The sequence below is a fragment of the Portunus trituberculatus genome, chromosome 8, assembly GCF_017591435.1.
Source record: "Portunus trituberculatus isolate SZX2019 chromosome 8, ASM1759143v1, whole genome shotgun sequence".
In the NCBI taxonomy this organism is placed as follows: domain Eukaryota; kingdom Metazoa; phylum Arthropoda; class Malacostraca; order Decapoda; family Portunidae; genus Portunus; species Portunus trituberculatus.
In genome coordinates, this window is record NC_059262.1 from 7,519,574 (window position 1) to 7,540,588 (window position 21,015).

The 21,015-nt window shown below is 42.5% G+C and overlaps 2 long non-coding RNA genes across 2 annotated transcripts; one reads left to right on the top strand and one right to left on the bottom strand.

Annotated features, from left to right (window-relative positions):
* The first annotated feature begins 4,136 nt into the window (after window positions 1–4,136).
* On the top strand, window positions 4,137–7,124 carry LOC123501127. The gene is made up of 3 exons (XR_006673566.1): window positions 4,137–4,571; window positions 4,811–5,207; window positions 7,060–7,124. It is a non-coding gene; the product is annotated as an uncharacterized LOC123501127 (long non-coding RNA).
* An 11,253-nt stretch (window positions 7,125–18,377) lies between these two features.
* Window positions 18,378–20,701, bottom strand: LOC123501128. The gene is made up of 3 exons (XR_006673567.1): window positions 20,371–20,701; window positions 19,008–19,242; window positions 18,378–18,448 (listed from the first exon to the last, which is right to left on the bottom strand). It is a non-coding gene; the product is annotated as an uncharacterized LOC123501128 (long non-coding RNA).
* Window positions 20,702–21,015: the final 314 nt, after the last annotated feature.

Consider the following 21,015-nt stretch of genomic DNA (forward strand, 5'->3'; position numbering starts at 1 on the left):
ATGGCCTACTTGTGCTGACGTCACTGATCCCTCGGGCCTGTTTACGAAGGCCAAGACAAGGAGGGTCAGGTCTTTGGCCGGGAGAGGAGATGGGTGAATGGAAAGGTAGTAGAAAGACTGGAAGACTGGAAATGTGATGGGATGCAGCTGTGGGAGAGGATGGACTGGAGGCAGGTGTGGACACAGGATGGCGTACACATGTCCACTATTGGAAAGGTGTGGGTGGCCTGGAACTTGGTGGAGTGGGCTCAGCGTTGGGAGGAAGGCAGCAGGGAATAGGACAGAATCCAGAGAGAAGGGGCAGGTGTTTGTATGAGAGAGGAGGACAGAAGTGTGAAAGAGAGCAGGTTACCGAGAGAAAGGGAACCTGCGGGAGGAGAGTGGGTAAATGTAAAAGGAAGAGGAGGTACCCACAGGGCGTCAGGATGCATGAGGATTGGGTGTGTGAATGTGAGAGGATGGGGCACTGGCAAGTTTGAGGATTTATGCAAGGAGCTGAATGAATGGAGCTTGGATGTGGTAGGTATCACGGAGACTCACCTGCGGGACGTGGTGCATATGGAAGGAAATGAGTTTGTCATGATAGGGAAAGGGCGTAGAAAACAGGATAAGTTAGGAGGAGGCGTAGCCTTGCTCCACAAAAAGGTGAGGAACCTGAGAGTGGAAGAGCTGGACATAGGAGACAGTGCTGAGAGTGAGGACGTGCTAGCTGTTCGAGTGGAGTGCAGGAGTGAAAGTGGCAGAGCTGAGAGGATAGTCGTAGTGGTAGTGTATATGACAGTGGAAGGCGACAGAGCAGTTAGGGAGAATGGCAGAAAATATAGTGTTTTGAAAAAGATTGCAAGAGAGTATGCTGGAGAGAGAGTGATTGTTATGGGAGACATGAATGCCCACATAGGTATGTTAGGTGAACAAATGAACAGGAACGGTGAGATGCTGGATGAGCTTGTGAATGAGGTGAGTTTGGAGAATCTCAATGAGACCCTGGCTGAAGGACGAGTGACTTGGAGTGGGAGGAACCAGGAGTCTGCGATTGACTACATGCTAGTGAATGGGAGAATGCGTGAAGTTGTTGACCGCATGTGGATTGATGAAGATGGGATGATTGACATAGTCTCAGACCATAACATGCTGGTGTTAGAGTGCAAGTTGAATGGAAGAGATGGAACAAATGCCAAGGCCAAGAGGAAAAAGTGGAGATTGAGAGATGTAGGATGGGAGAATTTCCAGGTGGACTTGAGTGAGAGGAGCTGGGAGGATGAAAGTCTAAGCGACGTGGATGAACTGAATGATAGATTTGTAGAAAATGTGAGGAATGCAGCAGTAAGCCAGATAGGGTATGCAAGAACAAGTGCCAGAAAGCATGCATGTAGGCCGTGGTGGAATAATGAGATCAGGGATGCTAGGAAGGAAAGGAAGAGACTGAATAGGGTGTGCAGACAGTTAAGAAAGAGGAGACATGAGAGTGAGGAAGCTGAAAGGAGTACCTGAATGCATGGGCAGCGTATGTGAGTCAGCAGCGAATGACGAAGCGAAAGATAATGAATGCTAAAGTTACAAGTGAGAGAAGTGTGATTCAGTCCCTTAGAGAGAAAGGTATGGAAGGTGGGCGAGAATGGTATAGATTCCTGAGGGGTGAGGGGATGCCTAACAGTGAGAATGTGGAGAGCCTGAAGGTGAATGGGGCAGTGGTGACTGATAAGGAAGAAATGAGAAGGGCAATAAAAGAGTTTTGGGAAGAGATTGGAGGTGTAAGTGAGGTCTTTGATGTGGATGAAGGACATGTGTCACTGGAGAGAAAGGATGCAGATGAGTTGAATGAAAGGATCAGCAGGGAGGAGGTGGAGAAATGTGTGAAGAAGCAGAAGAATGGGAAGGCAGCAGGGCCGGATGAGATACCGTATGAAATGTACAAAATGGAGGAGAAGTAGTGATTGATAGGATGACTGAGTTGTTCAACCAGGTGTGGGAGGAGGAGAGAGTGCCGAGAATGTGGAATGAATGCAGGGTGACCTTGTTGCATAAGGGAGGATATAAGAGTAAGAATGAGTTGAGGAACTACAGGCCGATTGCGTTAGTTAACACAGTAGGCAAAGTGTTCAGTGTGGTGTTGAATGAGAGATTGTGCAAATGGATTGAGAGAGTTGGAGTGTTAGGCGAAGAGCAAAATGGATTCCGAGTGGACAGGAGAGCAGAAGACAATCTGTTTGTGGTGAATGAATTGATTGAGAGAAAGAAAAGGGATGGTAGCAAACTATACTTAGGTTTCCTAGACATAGAGAAAGCATATGATAGGGTAAACAGAGAAATGCTAGGTAGGGTGTTAGAAAAATTGGGTTAAGTGCAAAGATAGTTAACATAGTGAGAAGTATGTATGTGGATACAAGAGCTAAGTATAAACTAGGGGATATAGAGACAGACTGGGTGAAGAGTGAAAGGAGTTAGGCAGGGTTGCATATTATCACCAACCCTCTTTAGCTTATATACAGAAGAATTGGCTGCTAGAATGAGGAGAATGAATGCAGGTGTAAATGTGGGAAATGATAAGATAGATGTGCTCTTGTATGCAGATGATGTTGTAGTCATGAGTGAGTCGGCAGAAGAGCTACAGAGTATGCTTGATGTAGTAGATGGGTATGGAAGAGATTTTGGAGTGAGATTTAGTAGTGAAAAGAGTAAGGTAATGGTTGTGCATAGGTCAGAGGATGAGAGGAACCATGTGTGGAGATTAGGAGTGAATGAGGTGCAGCAGACAGATGAATATAAGTATCTGGGGATGTGGATGAGTCCGGATGGCTGTGTAAAGATTAAGAATGAGAAGATAAGTATGGCAAATCAGTGGGTAGGTCGTCTAGGAAGTGCAGCAAGGATGAGGGCGAGTAAATATGACGTGCTGCGAGAAGTTTGGAAGAGCGTGGCTGTTCCGAGCATCATGTATGGTATGGATGTGATTGCTTGGAATGAGAGTGAACTAGATAAGTTAGAAATAGGGCAGAATAGAGTTGCAAGAATGGCACTTAATGCACCTAGATATGCAGCAGTAGAGGCCCTTAGGGGTGATATGGGTTGGAGCACTTTTAGAGAGATATGTGAAAGCGACCCTAAAGTATAAGGCTAGGTTAGAACGAATGAATGATGCAAGGATAGTGAGAAAAGTGTTTCTGTGGAATGTCAGGAGTAGCAAGTGGGGGAAGAGGTGTGTCAGGCTGGTAGCAAAGAGTGGGTTAGTAAGTAGTTGGGTTTTTCAACAGGTAGAAGGAAGACATTTAGAGAGAGACTGGAGTATGATTGTTAGAAATGGAGAAGGTAGAGAATGGGATGTAAGGAAGTGGAAGAGTGAGATAGACAGAGTAGTGAAAGGTGTGGGACTGGATGACTGGAGAAATAGGATGGAGCAAAAGAGTACCTTGGTATGGTATAGAGAGAAAGAGGCCCCAATGTATGAAAAGTGGTATGACGGAAGCCTGGGTGGTGATCTTCTCTTCCGAGCTAGGGCACAGTGCATGGATGTGAATGCAAGGAATTATAGATGGTCAGAGTCCCGCAGCAAAGTGTGCCAGATGTGTGACTTGGGAGAGGATGAGACAGTGGAACATGTGGTGGTGGAGTGTGTGAAGTATGCCAGAGACAGGTATGAGATGATGCAAGTGGTGCTGAGGGAGCTGGGGCATGACAGAGTGGAGATGACAGGAAGGGAATGGATGGTGTTGCTGCTGGGACTGTGTGGGGATGACGAATGAAAGGATGATTGAGGCTGTGAAAGAGTTCCTGGAGAGAATGTGGCGTGCCAGATGCAGGAACTAGTGGTGTGAAAGATGGTGATTGCCCTCTTTGTTGTCTGGTGTTCTTTATGTTCCCTACCAGGGTTCCCAGACGTACGATAATTATCGTACAAGTGCAATAATTTAGCATACTGTAAGATAAAAAATATAGTGCGTACGATAATACGATAATCTGCAGTTTTGTACAATAATTTATACTTTTCATGAAATAATTCCTTTTGGAAGTGATACTGCGAGAGTATATTCTACTCCATAAAAAAAAAAGAGAGAGAGAGAGAGAGAGAGAGAGAGAGAGAGAGAGGAGGGAGGTGGAGGGTTGGTGAGTGGCTGGAGGAGGAGGAGTGAAGGGCGGACTATACACGATCAGTTCGTGTATCGGGTGAGTGGCTGGAGACGGAGCGAAGGGGGGAGGGCACTACACGATCAGTTCCTGTAAAGACTGGGTGAGGGGGAAGGAGGGGACCGGGGGAGGCCTCATTAGTCTTCATCGGGGGCCTCAGACAGCAGGACGCTCATTTGCGGGTGTTATTCTACTTGGCTTAATTCTTACTACCTGGCACACTTCACAGCAAAGAGAATGGCAGATAAATAGAATGAAAACTAAAGACAGAAACAAACTCAAAACAGAATCAGTAAGAGACATTCTTTTAGCAAAACAGTCTGTAACATTCGAGCCATCCAGGAGCATGATAAGGAGTATGACTTCCCAAGTACTTTATCCAACTGGTGTGGAAAGTGATCCAAACTATCCAGAAATCCACGGGGATTCAGCCAGCGACCTATAAAAGGGTGAGTATACGATAGCCTCTCGTAACATGCAGTGCTTTTCAGAACCTATATCAAATGCCTAAGAAAAACTTTTTGGTGTCTAGTGTTCCAATGGTATATTTTGTGGTATTCTGTAGAACTGACAAAAAGTTGCTAGGTGAATGTTGGTGTACGATAATCTAGCTCAAAATACGATAATTTTTGACGGGTGTGTACGATAATTTCGGCACAGAAATCTGGGAACCCTGTAATCCCTACAGGAGCTGCCGATATAAAGGCCTGACCCAGAAGAAATTCTGCGTCACCTGTACCATCAAGATCAAGATCAAGATCATCAAAACAAACATGGATCCCGGCGTAGCAGCGCTCGTTCTGGGCATTTTTCTGAAGAAGCAGCTGGAGATGAAAAAAAGAAAGCGCCTATGGATTTGCGAATGGTTGGCTCGAAGACGAACCGAGAGTGTATGCTACAGGTTGCTTCGAGAAATTAACACGAGGACCCAGACACGATGAGGCACTGGCTACGGTTAGACCAGGCTCAGTTCCAGACCTTATTGGACCAGGTTACTTCACTCATCAAGAAGCAGTACACAAATATGCGTTCGTCTTTGACACCTGCAGAACGCCTAATGCTTACCTTGCGCTACTTAGCAACAGGTATGTGTTCAGTACCAAAAATAAGATAAATGTTCATAGTTGCTCATCTCAGTTCATGAAGGGAATATTTCTGGTAAATCTATCGAGCAGCAACTCTTTTCATGTTTTCTTTTACCCTTTGAAAATCTAGGGAAATATCTCTAGAATTCAAAGAAATATGGGGGTATTTTTTTGGCACTCCTATCATGTATGGGTCCCTCCTGGTCCGAAGCTCCCAGTAATTAAATCCAACCTAAATCTAAACACTAATCTAGCCTAGTAAATTCAGTAAATGCTTATTTTAGCCTAACCTAACCAGATCTAATTTAACCAAACCTATTATTCATAACCGAACCTAAACTAATAGGGACGGAAAATGCATAGAAGAAAAAATTAAGAGAGATAGAAAGTTTATATGTTGATTTAGAAGAGTGTACAGTTTTAAATGTAGACACAGAAGTATGAAGGATGACAATTAAGAGAGATGGAAAGCATTTATGTTGATTTAGAAGAGTGTATGGTTTAAAATGAGGACATGGAAGTGTGGAGGATGACAATTAATGGAGATGGAAAGCATGTATGTTGATTTAGAAGAGTGTACAGTTTTAAATGTGGACACAGAAGTGTGGAGGATGACAATTAAGAGAGATGGAAGTGTCGAGGATGAGGATTAAGAGAGATGAAAGTATGTATGTTGATTTAGAAGAGTGTAAGGTTTAAAATGTTGACATGGAAGTGTGGAGGATGACAATTAAGAGAGATAGAAAGCATTTATGTTGATTTAGAAGAGTGTACAGTTTTAAATGTCAACACGAAAGCAGTGAGGATAAGAATTAAGGGAGATGGAAAACATAGATGTTGATTTAGAAGAGTGTACAGTTTTAAATGTTGACATGGAAGTGTGGAGGATGAGGAGTGGCCAGGCAGCCCTGCACTGCATGCTTCCCTCCATACTTTCTCTGTCTTATCTGATACCTTTGCTGACCAGCGTCCCGGTACTGGTCCGGTCCTGACTGAAGATTTTTGTGGCTTTGATCCTGATGTACCAAGGAATGACATGAGTGGTTTGCACTTCTTCCAGCTCTTCATGTCAAACAAGGTGGTACAGTCACTGTGTGTGTGGACCAGTGTCCCGGCAGTCGTTTTTTTTTTTTTTTTTTTTTTTTGTGTGTGTGTGTGTGTGTGTGTGTGTGTGTGTGTGTGTGTGTGTGTGTGTGTGTGTCGACATCCCAAAAATAAATCACAAAAAATTTATGGCAAAAAAGTGGCTTCATGTCACAAGGGATGAAATGAATGTGTTCCTACGTCAGCACCCCCAACAGAACACGGTGCAGGAGGTGGGGGTTGTGCAGTGCGGGGGTGGCGGAGTCGCTGGCAAAGGGTTCATGATAGATGTGCCATTTTATAAGGTTTTCACACATAAATATCTCTTTTTATTTATTTTTTTATTTGTTTTTTATTACTACTCAGCATTTAGGTAATACGTGCATTTCCATTGTTTTTTAATGGGCTAAAGGAGGCATTTTGGGTATCTCCTATCTCAAAGCCCACCAACTATTTGACTGCTAGTGTTCTTATTGATTTAGTGATGATTACTCCTGCTATGTATCACTTCTGTCACTATGTATCTTGTATTATCACTTCACTTATTCACTTATTTTCCATGTGTCACTGTCAAGCACTTCACTTACACACTGCTTCACTAACACTTTGAATTTATGGCCTCTGCACACTCAATCACTAAAGTCTCTCTCTCTCTCTCTCTCTCTCTCTCTCTCTCTCTCTCTCTCTCTCTCTCTCTCTCTCTCTCTCTCTCTCTCTCTCTCTCTCTCTCTCTCTCTCTATGATATTAATCCAGTTTAATTTATTTCAGATTGTGTTAAGAATGTGGAGAAAGACCAAGGCAAGAGGAATAGGAGGAGGAGGAGGAAGAAGAAGGAAGAGGTGGAGGAGGAGGAGGAGAAAGAGGTGGAGGAAGATGAATAGAGGAGGAGAAGAAAAGATTAAAAAAGAAAAGGTAAAATAATAAATATTGTCATTTTATAAAGTTTTTGTTATTTCAATCTCTCTCTCTCTCTCTCTCTCTCTCTCTCTCTCTCTCTCTCTCTCTCTCTCTCTCTCTTCTTCCTTCCTTCCTTCCTTCCTTCCTTCCTTCCTTCCTTCCTTCCTTCCTTCCTTCCTCCTTCCTCCTCCTCCTCCTCCTTCCTTCTTCTTTCTTTCTTTCTTTCTTTCTTTCTTTCTTTCTTTCTTCTTTCTTTCTTTCTTTTTCTTTCTTTCTTTCTTTCTTTCTCTCCTTCCTTCCTTCCTTCCTTCCTTCCTTCCTTCCTTCCTTCCTTCCTCCTCCTCCCTCCTCCTCCTCCTCCTCCTCCTCCTCCTCCTCCTCCTCCTCCTCCTCCTCCTCCTCCTCCTCCTCCTCCTCCTCCTCCTCCTCCTTCCTTCCTTCCTTCCTTCCTTCCTTCCTTCCTTCCTTCCTTCCTTCCTTCCTTCCTTCCTTCCTGCCTCCTCCTCCTCCTCCTCCTCCTCCTCCTCCTCCTCCTCCTCCTCCTCCTCCTCCTCCTTCCTTCCTTCCTTCCTTCCTTCCTTCCTTCCTCCTCCTCCTCCTCCTCCTCCTCCTCCTCCTCCTCCTCCTCCTCCTCCTCCTCCTCCTCCTCCTCCTCCTGTGCTAATACTATTACTATTATTACTATCCCAGTATGACCTGTGTGACCTCTGACCTTTTGCCACAGGACTCCCTTGGACTGTGACTTCACTGTGACCCGAGAGGAGGTGGCCACTCAATGGTGAGGGCACACGGCTCCCTTCCTTATGCAGGTCAGTGGTGTGGTGTGGTTAGGTTTGATTAGATTAGGTGGGTTGGGCTGGGTTAGGTAAGATTTTGAGGCAGTTTGACTTGTTTGGAGGGTATTTTTAAACAGTTTAGCATGTTTTAAGGGCATTTTAGACAGTTTGGCATGTTTGAGAGCATATTGAGACAGTTTGGCATGTTTTGAGGACATTTTAAGACAGTTTGGCAGGTTTTGAGGACATTTTAAGACAGTTTGGCAGGTTTTGAGGAGATTATAAGACAGTTTGACATGTTTTGATGACATTTTAAGATAGTTTGTCATGTTTTGAGGACATTTAAGACAGTTTGGCATGTTTTGATAGCATTTTAAAACAGTTTGGCATGTTTTGAAGTCATTTAAGAATAGTTTGACATGTTTTAATGCCATTTGAGACATATTTGGCATATTATGAGTGCATTTTAAGATAGTTTATCATATTTTGAGAGCATTTTGAGACAGTTTAACATGTTTTCAGGGCATTTTAAGACAGTTTGTTATGTTTTGAGGGCATTTTAAGACAGTTTGGCAAGTTTGGAGGTCTCTGGTGTTGGTGTGTTATAGTTAGGAATGGTAAGGTTAGGTTAGGTAAAATTGAGTGAAGATAAGTTAAGATAAGATTAGGTTAGGTTGGGTTGGGTTATGCTGGGTTGTTCTGGGTTAGTATGAGTTGGGTTGGGTTAGGTTTGGTTGGGTTGGATTATGCTGGGTTGTTCTGGGTTATTTTGGGTTGGGTTGTGTTGGGTCATGCTGGGTTAATTTGGGTTGGGTTGTTTTGGGTTAGCTTGAGTTAATTTGGGGTGGGTTGGGTTGGCTTACGCTGGGTTGCTGTTGGGTTATTTGGGGTTGCGTTGGGTTGGGTCATGCTGGGTTAGGTTTGGTTAGGTTGGGTTGGGAGCAATATGGATTTCGAAAGGGTAATGCAATATTTGGCCTGAGGATGGTAACAGAAAGAGCAGTTGAAATGCAAAAAGATGTATACATGTGTTTGGTGGACTTTGAGAAAGCCTTTTGAGATGATTAGACAGGAGGAAATGATTAACGTGTTAAAGGAGATTGGATTGGATGGCAAAGATGTAAGAATGATAAATAACCTATACTGGGAACCAAAAGCAGCATTAAGAATAGAAAATAAAAACACAGAATGGGTAGAGATACAGAGAGGAGTGTGGTAAGGCTGTGTACTCTCACCAGACTTGTTCTCATTGTATGGACAAAAATGTTTGGAGATGGAAGAAATGGAGGGAATTTGCATTGGGGGAAGAAACACTAACAACATACATTATGCAGACGATATAGTTTTAGCGGCAGATTCCGAGGTAAAATTGCAAGCACTCATAGATAGCTTAACCCTTAACGTTCGGTGATTGTTTCGGGATGATTGTAGCGTCGCGTGCAGAGAGGCGGGGATCGTTCCGGGAATCATGATTTTTCGGCGCTAAACGTTTGAATCTCTCCCCCTCACTGTTGGTCCTGGGGCAAGTGGAAGTCTCTGGCATCTTTTCTCGCTCACCTCTTTGAGCCTTGAGACATATGTTCCCTCACAATAGGTCATCTTTTCCCATTTTGAGGCAACATCTAGCAATCCCCGTGACCCGGAGTTAGGTTTCGGTACTCCGAGTGATGTTATGTCAGTGTTACATGGTAATGACATTGAGGATAGTGGTGAAAATTAAGACTGATTTTTTTTTATTAAGACAGAAGAAAGTGAAGACTTCAGTAGTGATTCTGATAGTGATCTGGGAGACAGAGGCAAACCCTCACAGCGACGTTCATAAACCTCCTCGAACAATGTGCTGGTGTGTGTCACCCATGGTTGCCTCTACAGGACTGCTTGTCGGCCAAGTCACGTCAGTCCCATTGCTAATAAGAGTTGCCACATTCCAATTATTATAGAAATCCACAATATTTGTAATATGTGGTTTATTTTTATTTTTCTGTTTTGAACATCATTTCATCTGAGTTTGCATTTCCATGACATGAAAGTGCAAAAGTTCCTACTTTTACATCAAATTCATATGCCCAAATGGAGAGAGAGAGAGAGAGAGAGAGAGAGAGAGAGAGAGAGAGAGAGAGAGAGAGAGAGAGAGCGGTGTCATGACATGAAAGTGCAAAAGTTCCTACTTTTACATCAGATTCATATGCCCAAATGGAGAGAGAGAGAGAGAGAGAGAGCATGGTGTTATCTGAGTTTGGGGGGTATTTCTTAGCGGCGGATTCTGCCATGAATTTTTTGATGTGCAATAACTTTGGTGTGAGAGGTGATGACATGTTGAAAACTACATCGTTGTACTCAGAATAACACAAAGAAATATGCTTTTATAAGGAAAAGAATATTTTTAGCATTTTTGACAGGTGTGATTTTTCCCCGCTGTAACAGACAGAAAGTAAATCAACCCCCGTACTTTAAGAGGTAAGAAAGATAATGACCAATATTAGCATGAATATAACTCTAAGACAACGTATACTCAAGCGTTATGTATGGTCCACATTAACGTATGGCTCTGAGACATGGACGATAAAGAAGAACATGATCAAAAGGTTAGAAGCAGTAGAAATGTGGTTCATGCAAAGAATGCTGAGAATCCCTTGGACTGCACAGATCACTAATGAAGGATTGAGAAGAGTAGTAATGGAAAAACACCGGTGAAGAGTATCAGGAGGAGACACCTAAATTTTGTGGGCCATGTACTGAGAGGACATGGACTGGGGAGAGAATGCCTGTTGGGAGAGTATAAGGAACCAGCGAGAGGAAGACAGAGGGTCAAGTTTATGGACACATTGGTGAAACACGTCGGTGAGGGCTGGACAACTGTGGATCGGGTTAGAGTGGCTCAAAACAGAGGAGGATGGTGTTCCATGGTCGCCGACGTCACATGACAGGCACCTCGGTAAAGGTAAAGATAAAGGGTTGGGTTGGGTTAGCTTGGGTTATGCTGGGTTGGGTTGGGTTGGGTTGTTCTGGGTTAACTTGGGTTGTTTTTGGGTTAGGTTGAGTTGGGTTGGTTATGCTGGGTTGTTCTGGGTTAACTGGTTGTTTTTGGGTTAGGTTAGGTTGGGTTGAGTTTGGTTGGGCTGGGTTATGATGGGTTGTTTTGGGTTAACTTTGGTTAGGTTGGGTTTGGTTGAGCTGGGTTGTTTTGGGTTAGGTTGAGTTCAGTTAGGTTTGGTTGAGTTGCATTCAGTTCAGTTTACAAAATAGTGAAGGTGACTCAATGTAAACAGTGCATCTCTCATTACAGGAAAGTCAAGCCAGTAGTCACTGAATGCTGCAAAGGAGACACACTGCTGCTGGAACACTGCACCACCAAGCCACAATGCAACACAAGCCTCCTACAACACCTACAGCCATCAGTAACACCCAGAGTACAAGACAACACCTGGAGCCATGAAGAACAGTTAGGATGGATTAGCAGTTTGGAATTTTTTTTTTTTTTTTTTTTTTTGTAAGGACATTTTAAGACAAGTTTGGCATGTTTTTTCAGGGCATTCTAAGACAGTTTGGCATGTTTTATGGTATTTTAAGACTATTTGACATGTTTTTATGGTAAAGATATTGGCCATTAATCTTCTGATGTCTATAAACCTTTCCTAATGTCAATAAAATGGTCTAATGGTACTCAAATCTCAAGGTAAAAATTTCTCCCAGTACTGAAGGGGTTAAAATAGTGAAGACTGTGGCCATTAATCTTGTCACCTCCATAGACCCGTGCTAATGTCAATAAAATGGTCTAATAGTACACAAATGTCAAGGTAAAAATGTGTCCCAGTACTGAAGGGGTTAAAATAGTGAAGACTGTGGCCATTAGTCTTCTGATGTCTATAGATCTTTCCTAATGTCAATAAAATAGTCTAATGGTACACAGATCTCAAGGTGTCCCAGTATTGAAGGGGATAAAACAGTGAAGGCTGTGGCCATTATTCTTCTACCCTCTATAAACCTTTCCTAATGGCAATAAAATGGTCTAATGGTACACAAATGTCAAGGTAAAAATTTGTCCCAGTACTGAAGGGGTTAAAATAGTGAAGATGATGTCTATAAACCTTTCCTAATGTCAATAAAATGATCAAATGGTACACAGATCTCAGGGAAAAATGTGTCCCAGTCCTGAAGGGTTTAAAATAGTGAAGACTGTGGCCATTATTCTTCTGCCCTTTATAAACCTTTCCTAAAGTCAATAAAATGGTCTAATGGTACACAGATCTCAGGGTAAAAAGATGTCCCAGTACTGAAGGGGTTAGAATAGTGAAGACTGTGGCCATTAACCTTGTGACCTTCATAGACCCTTCCTAATGTCAATAAAATGGTCCAATGGTACACAAATGTCAAGGTAAAAATGTGTCCCAATACTGAAAGGGTTAAGAAAGTGAAGACTGGCCATTAACTTTGTGACCTCCATAGACCCTTGCTAATGTCAATGAAATGGTCTAATGGTGCACAAATCTTTAGATAAAATGGTGTCCCAGTACTGAAAGGGTTAAGATAGTGAAGACTGTGGCCATTAATCTTGTGCCCTCCATAGACCCTTCTGAAAGTGAATAAAATGGTCTAATGGTACACAGATCTCTAGGTAAAAATGTGTCCCAGTACTGAAGGGGTTAACGTGTCACACTAACCAACCACATTACCCCTTACACAGAATAATTATTTATGTTACAACTTTGCCCACTAAGACTAAGTTAACAGTAATTGTAATGGGAGGCACTGCAAGGTTTTCTTCATTTTTCAGAATTCTTATTTATTTATTTATTTATTTTTTTTTTCTGTCACCTCCATTACTCCACCAAAAATTGTTAAGCTGCTCCCAAGGAATAATTCACCCCCAGTTTGGGAACCACTGTCTTGGAAGGTCTCATAAAAATACTGAATTTTTGTGGCAAGGTGCTAGAAATGTGTGTGTGTGTATTTACCTATTTGTAGTTACCTATTTGTGTATTACAGGGCCCGAGCTAAGCTCTCTGTGTCCTGTCTCCTTGTCCATTCCTGTCATATCTCTCTTTCATCTGATTGACACACACCGTGTCAACGACATCACTGCTCAGTTTATTCCACTTATCAATGCTACGATGTGGGAAACTGTATTTTATCACGTCATTTAGACAGATGTCTTTTATTAGCTGTGTGTGTGTGTGTGTGTGTGTTATTGGAAAGTTTTTTTTTTTTTTTTTTTTAGTGGGTTTTGAAATAAGTGTGTTTTATACTGTGAATTTATATTTATGTGAAGATTTTTTGTGTTTTGAAGTGAGGTGAGGCTGTGTGTGTGTGTGTGTGTGTATTTACCTAATTGTATTTACCTAATTGTAACATACGGGAAAAGAGCTATGCTCGTGCTGTCCCATCTCCATATCTATTAATGTCCAGCTTTTTCTTAAAATCATGAATATTCCTTGCGTTGACCACTTCCACGTCTAAATTATTCCATGCTTCCACCCTTCTATGAGGAAGCTATATTTTTCACATCTCTCCTATAAGTGGCCATTTTAGTTTTTCCCATGCCCTCTCGACATTCTTTCATTCCACATACACAGATCTTCCCTATCCATTTTTCCATGCCAATCATCACTCTGTATATTGCTATCAGGTCTCCCCTTTCTCTTCTGTTTTCCAGGGTCGGAAGTTGCATTCTTTTCAGTCTGTCTTCATAAGTCAAATCTCTTAAGTCAGGCACCATTTTTGTTGCAGCCCTCTGTACTTTCTCGAGTTTCCTTATGTGTTTGTGTGTGTGTGTGTGTGTGTGTGTGTGTGTGTGTGTGTGTGTGTGTGTTTATGTGGGAGTGGGCAAGATGGATTAAAGTTTGGTGGAGCGTGTGTGTTCACCTCAGTCGCCTGGTGGTCACCCAGCCAGTCTTATTACGGAGCGAGCTCAGAGCTCATAGACCATCTTGGTGTGAGACCACAACACACTCCACACCGTGTCAGGCCACAATGAGTTACATGTTATTTACTGTTAGGTGAAACACCCACATTAAGAGGCTTGCCCATTTTTGTGTGTGTGTGTGTGTGTGTGTGTGTGTGTGTGTTTGTGTTTGTGTTTGTGTGTGTGTGTGTGTTTTGTGTGTGTGTGTGTGTGTGTGTGTTTGTGTGGGAGTGGACAAGATGGATTAAGGTTGGTGTGTGTGTGTGTGTGTGTGTGTGTGTGTGTGTGTGTGTGTGTGTGTGTGTGTGTGTGTGTGTTCACTGTTTGTGTGTGCAGTCTCTGACGAGACAGCCAGATGTTACGGGAGCTCTGAGCTCATTATTTGTCTTTGTGCCTGAGACCAGGCACACCACACACCAGGACAACAAGGTCACAACTTCTGATTTATCCTCCTTTTGTAGGTGTGTGTGTGAAAGGAGTATCTGTGTTGTGTTCTCTTTGTGAAGCCAGTGCTCTAACCACTGAGCTACCAGGCTGTGTGTGTGCGTGTGTGTGTAAGGGTATGTTCACACTGCAAGCAGAGCGGTCCGGTTAGGTGTTCACACAATAAGCAGAGCAAGGTGACCTATGCAAGAATTCTGGGTGTCCTCTTAGCCACAGAGCAAGTCGGGCAGGCAACAATATGATGAAAAAGAAATAATAATAATAATGAATAAATGAATAGTGTCAAATTCCTCAGTGTTTATCTGGAAGGATGATGAAAAATGTGATAATTTATAAAGGAACGTGAAATTTTGTTGGTAAAGCTGTGTGTGTGTGTGTGTGTGTGTGTAAATATTTACCTAGTTGTAGTTTTACAGGGCCTGGGCTTTACGCTGGTGTGGCCCCATCTCCATATCTACACCTGTCCAATTTCTTTTTAAAACTGTGCATACTCGTTGCTGACACCACTTCTTCACTCAAACTGTTCCAAGTCTCAACACATCTTTGTGGGAAACTATATTTTTTTAGCATCTCTCAGACATCTTCCCTTTCTCAAATTTTTGCTATGCGATCTTGTGCTTCTAGTGTCATATTCTTCTCTGGATCAGTTTCTCTTTATCCACTTGATCCATTCCGTTGATCAATTTATAAACTTGTATCAGATCCCCTCTCTCCCTTCTCTGCTCCAGGGTTGGTGGATCCATAGCATTTAGTCTCTCCTCGTATGTTATCCCTTCAAATTTGTGTGTGTGTGTGTGTGTGGCTCATTGATCTTTAGTGTGTTTTTTTCTTTCTTTCTCTCTCTTCCTCTTTTCTTTTATGTTTTCTCTTTTTTCTTTCAATTTTCCTCAAGGGATGGAACAGGTGTGGACGAAAGAAAAGAATTTGTGATTTCTTTTCATGTTTAGTACCTGAATATCACTTCCTTCTCCTTTCTTTTTCTCTCTTCCTTCTTTCTTTTATGTTTCCTCTTTTTCCTTTCATTTTTCCTCAAGGGATGGAACAGGTGTGGAAAAAAGAAAAGTTTGTGTTTTCCTTTCATGTAAAGAACCAGAATATCACTTCCTTCTCTTCTCTTTTTGTCTCTCTCTATTCTTTCTTTCTTTCCTCTTTTTCCTTTCATTTTTCCTCAAGAGATGGAACAGCTGTAGAAAAAAAAAAGAAGAGTGTGTTTCCCTTTCATGTATAGGACCAGAATATTGCTTCCTTCTCTCTTTTTCTCTCTCTCTCTTTCTTTCCTCTTCTTCCTTTCGTTTTTCCTCAAGGGATGGAACAGCTGTAGAAAAAAAAAGTGTGTTTTTGTTTTATGTATAGGACCAGAAATTCAGAATATCACCAAATTAGCTTTTCTCAACAGACTACTAATACAGAGTGTCAAATTGTACCAGTCTGGTCAGTGGTTGTCATTTTGAGATCAACAATAAAGGCTCACACTGGTGGACACCTTCTTGGCCATGGGTGGAGTCGTGGAGGGCCGCTGGCTGCCCACCCACAAAAAATATGTCCAAAACTATGTCAAAATTATTGCCGCTAGCAACCACTCTGCTCCGCTCTGCTTGTAGTATGAACTTACCCTTAGATGTGCTGTGTGGGTGTGTTTGTGCAGGTTAATCACTTTATTGTGTTTTTTGAAAGGATTTGTTAAGTTTTTAGGTGTTTGTGAGTGAGGCGAGGGTGTGTCAGGGGGTGTATCAAGAGTGTATCTTAGTCTGCAGATTGCTTCTATAAATGGTCCTTAACCCCTTCAGTACTGGGACACATTTTTATCTTGAGATTTGTGTACCATTAGACCATTTCATTGACATTAGCAAGGGTCTATGGTGGTCAGAAGATTAATGACCACAGTCTTCACTATTTTAACCCCTTCAGTACTAGGACAAATTTTTACCTTGAGATTTGTGTACCATTAGACCATTTCATTGATATTAGCAAGGGTGTATGGAGGGCACAAGATTAATGTGTGTGTTGTTTTAAAATGTATTGTTTTCATGTATATTATTACTATTTGATTGTTTTATTTTTATTCTCTCTCTCTCTCTCTCTCTCTCTCTCTCTCTCTCTCTCTCTCTCTCTCTCTCTCTCTCTCTCTCTCTCTCTCTCTCTCTCTCTCTCTCTCTCTCTCTCTCTCTCTCTCTCTCTCTCTCTCTCTCTCTCTCTCTCTCTCTCTCTCTCTCTCTCTCTCTCTCTCTCTCTCTCTCTCTCTCTCTCTCTCTCTCTCTCTCTCTCTCTCTCTCTCTCTCTCTCTCTCTCTCTCTCTCTCTCTCTCTCTCTCTCTCTCTCTCTCTCTCTCTCTCTCTCTCTCTCTCTCTCTCTCTCTCTCTCTCTCTCTCTCTCTCTCTCTCTCTCTTTCTCTCTCTCTGATTGTTGAAACAGTTTGTTTGTAAGACTGTCACTTCAAAACTAAACATTTTTATCTTTGAATATTTGTTAACATGAAAGAACTGTTTGAAACTATTTTGTGAAGTTGAAAATTGCTTTAAAATTTTTGCAAAAATTGTTTTAAAATTTTTGTTGAAAATTTTGTTGAAAATTTGTGCAGATTTTTTTGTTAGGTTGTAAATGTCTATTTTATATTGTAAATTGTTGTAAATGTTTGTTTTATTTATATTAAGTTGAAAATTATTGTAGACTTTTTCACTGTATAGAATTTACTCATTGTTTTTATACTAAGTTCATTTTTTTGTTTTTAAGTTGAAAATTTGTGTAGACTTTTTTAGTGTAGATTTTGCTCACTGTTTTTATACCAAGTTGAAAGTTGAAAATTTGTGTAGACTTTTCCCTGTATTCTTTGTATGTGTATATATATGTTTTGTTTTTTTTTTTTAAGTAAAAAATATTTGTAGACTTCCAGGCAATGTGTAATAATGTAAAGAATTGTTGAATAAAAAGTCTAGGGAGACTCTTGCATTTAATTTTAACTCCAATATGGATCTGCCTCATCTCCGGAGACTCTTTCGAGTATTTTCGACTTAAGTACATTTTTAGGGCCCATTTTTTTTTTAGGCCCCAGTTTTTGGTTATTTTTTGCCAGTTTTGACCATTTTGCAGTTTTGCATTTTAGTTTTTTTGTTTTTTGGGCCCATTTTTTGCAGTTTTAGGGACCTTTTTTGTTTGGTTTTTACCATATTTTTTGCTGTTTTCAGTGCAGTACATTTTAGGGCCAGTTTTTTTTTTGGCCAGTTTTTGACCATTTTTTGCAGTTTTAGGTCCCATTTTTTTTTTTTTGCCAGTTTTTGACCATTTTTTGCTTTTTTTTACCTTTGCTGCTGTTTGGGGGCAGCTGAGTATTTAAGAATAATTTTAGACCGTTTTTTGGATAGTATTTTCATACTTTTGATTCCTCAAGATTACATGGTTTTTTCTTAATTTACAGTATTTTTTCCTCCCAATTTTTTTTTTTGTATTTTTTCTCATTATTTTTCCTCTTGTATATTGCTTATGATAAAAAAAAAAAAGAAATTATTTTTTCTTATTGTTGGTAATGGAAGCAATATGTCAGGCAGTGACCTAAGCCAGCCTGAGGTGACTACTCACTGAAACCACCCACAAATATTCCCAGGAAATGAAAATTACCAAACCTATAAAGATTTCTTCACAATTTATTATTCAATCATGACAGCTTCAAGTACAGTGACAACACCATAAGGAGGTGGTGGTGGTGGCAGCAGGCGTTGAATGGCAGGATGTCTGAGATGAATCTTTCACTGGACGGCGGCGGCATCGGTAGTGGTGATGTAGCAGGTGTTTGCCAGGCCGCTGCGAGGCGAAGTCCCTCAGTGTCAATAGCGGTGACGTAGCAGGTGTTTGCCAGGCCGCTGCGATGCGAAATCCGTCAGTAGCGGCGACGGCGGCACGTGTTAGCGGGCCGGCAGTGAAGGCCCGATGCAAGGTAGAAACCCTCCGAGTCCGCTGTGGGGCGTCAGTAGCAGGTCTTTGCCAGGCCGTGCGAGGCGAAGGGCCTCAGTGGTAGCAGGGTGATAGACGGCAGTGACATGCGAGGCGGAACCCTCCGCCGATGCCAGAGTCTTTGACGGCGCCGTGCGATGCCAGAGTCTTTCCCCGATGGTGCAGTCGGGATCGCTTCACGGATCACCAACTCCTGTAATGGACAAAAAAATAACCGATTACCTTCACATGTACCACGCCACACTGTTACTATGCCACAGTGGATAAGGTCGTGAGCCTTAAAACAATGCCATTTGTCGAGTGGTTTAAAGTTACCTACGTATCACGTATCACCATGATACCCAGGTTCTAGGTGGTTACACCCATGGTGAGCTTCGGGGTGATATGGGACCCTAAAATGGGTACCACTATAAATAAAACAGCGCTTCCCACACTCTTCCAAGAGTGTCTACAGGCGCTATAGGCCTAAAAAAAAAACTACAATACACACTTAACCTCTCACTCGCCTCCTGTCGTTATTTCACTTTCACTCCACAGTTACACCCTTCTCCCTCGTTCTTCTCCCAGCATCTTCTGTGTTACGTAGGATCCCGGCCCTTTCCCGTCCTGACACCCTCTCACCCCTTCATTCTCACGTCTTCCAGGCCAGTCATGCCAGTCTCCGTAACCCACATCACGTCACACCCCCTACAACTAACCCCAACACCCGATCCTCACACCCACACAACCAATCCTGCCACACATTCATCTACCTGCGAGTTGTATCTTTCCTGCCGTCATCTGCTGGTTCTCGTCGCCATTCCGCCACTACGTAACACATTTGCCTCACTGCCATCCACTCAGCAAGCCAGTCTCCCTTAGCGGCGGCGGCGGCGGCCATTACAATGCGCGATGCAAGGCGGAGAGTACTTCCCTCATCTTGCGGCGGTGGTGTAGGTAGTGCGAGTCTCATTGCCGCTGCGAGTCGGGCCTTCGGATAGTCAACTCCTGTAATAGACAAAATTAACAAAACAACAATACCTTGTTTACTTGTTCACTAATTATCACTACAGCTAACACGCGACATTGCCCTAAACACACCTTCACTGCCTCAGCCTTTCACTCGTCTCTACACATTTTCACCACACATTCCCTTCACGTCTTCACTTCATCCATAATATGCCCTAACTCACTAACACCTCATTTCCCTCCTCTGTCTGTCCTAAAATTGTTTCAGCCAGCCTTTTATTCATCTCAACTTAGTTTCTCCACCACCACCACCACCACCATTCCTTACACGTCTTCACAGTGCCCTAACTCAGTCACAAACACTCCACTACATCATCCCTTCTGTCTCTCTTATCACACTGCATTCAGTTTCCACTCTGCCTCCTCTTGCCACGATCCATTAACGCTCACTTTCATTCCTCCCAGTCACTCGTAGACTCGAGGGGTCGGTGGTGGCGTGGTGACTGTGGAGAGATGTAGCGAGCGTGATGTCTGGAGTTATACTCTGATCTATGAGCTACTGACCTTGCTTCGTTCTCGTCCCCCCCCCCCACCCTCAACCTGCCGATAAGGAAAAAAAATATTTGAGGGCAAACGAACATATGAATCGCTGCACGTGAATCTAACCACTGGTCCACCATCTGAATATAAACTAGCCACGCTCAATATTAACTCCTTCCAAACCAACCGTTACACAATTCCATATATTTGTTTTATCAATCATTCTTACCTTCCGTGTAGTACTTATGATACACATGAAGTCCTTCTTATATGATATGATAGATTTTTTTTTGAATTTCAATCTATTTATTCTCTCTCTCTCTCTCTCTCTCTCTCTCTCTCTCTCTCTCTCTTTATGAGGCTAACTAGTGGTGCCTGAAACGAGTGAATGGATAGCTAACCCTTTCAGTACCGTGACATTACGATATTCATGCTATATGCTTACTACTTGGCAATTTTATACAGATTCAGCAATAGACACAGTGCACATCCTACACATATCCTGTTATCCTTTATCAGTCAACATTCCTAACCACCCTCAATTTACTGACTAACAACTTCCTATCACCACAGCAAGTCAACGCACACACAACACCGACACTATTCATTTACATACACACCACCAACCTCTCCGCTGTGCTGTGGCTGTAGAGTGGGGTGGGGTGGTCCGCTAATCTCACAGCAGCGGCACGTCACCTCGCCGCACGAAAAACCTCCATCACGTAGATAAAACTTCCCGTTGCTGTTACCGCCTTTGCTGCACGTCACGCCCGACGACAAGACACAGACGGACACCGGGCTGCGTAGACTCGAGGGGTCGGTGGTGGCGTAGTGGCGTGGTGACTGGAGAGGTGAGATGTAGCGGGCGTGATGTCTGGAGTTAAACTGGTATAGCTGTCATTCTGAGCTATTGACCCTGCTTCGTTCTCGTTCCCCTCCCCCAACCTGCCGATAAGGGAAAAACAATTTGAGGGCAAACGAACATATGAAACGCTGCTGGTGAATCTAACCACTGGTCCACCATCTGGATATAAACTAGCCACACTCAATATTAACTCCTTCCAAACCAACCGTTAAACACACACAACTGCATATATTTGTTTTATCAATCATTCTTACCTTCCGTGTAGTACTTATAATAATACATGTAGTACTTATAATAATACAGGATTTTTTTTATTATTATTTTGTTGTAACATTTTGAAGCTTCCTTCTTAGTAAATGATGATAGATAATTTCTCTCTCTCTCTCTCTCTCTCTCTCTCTCTCTCT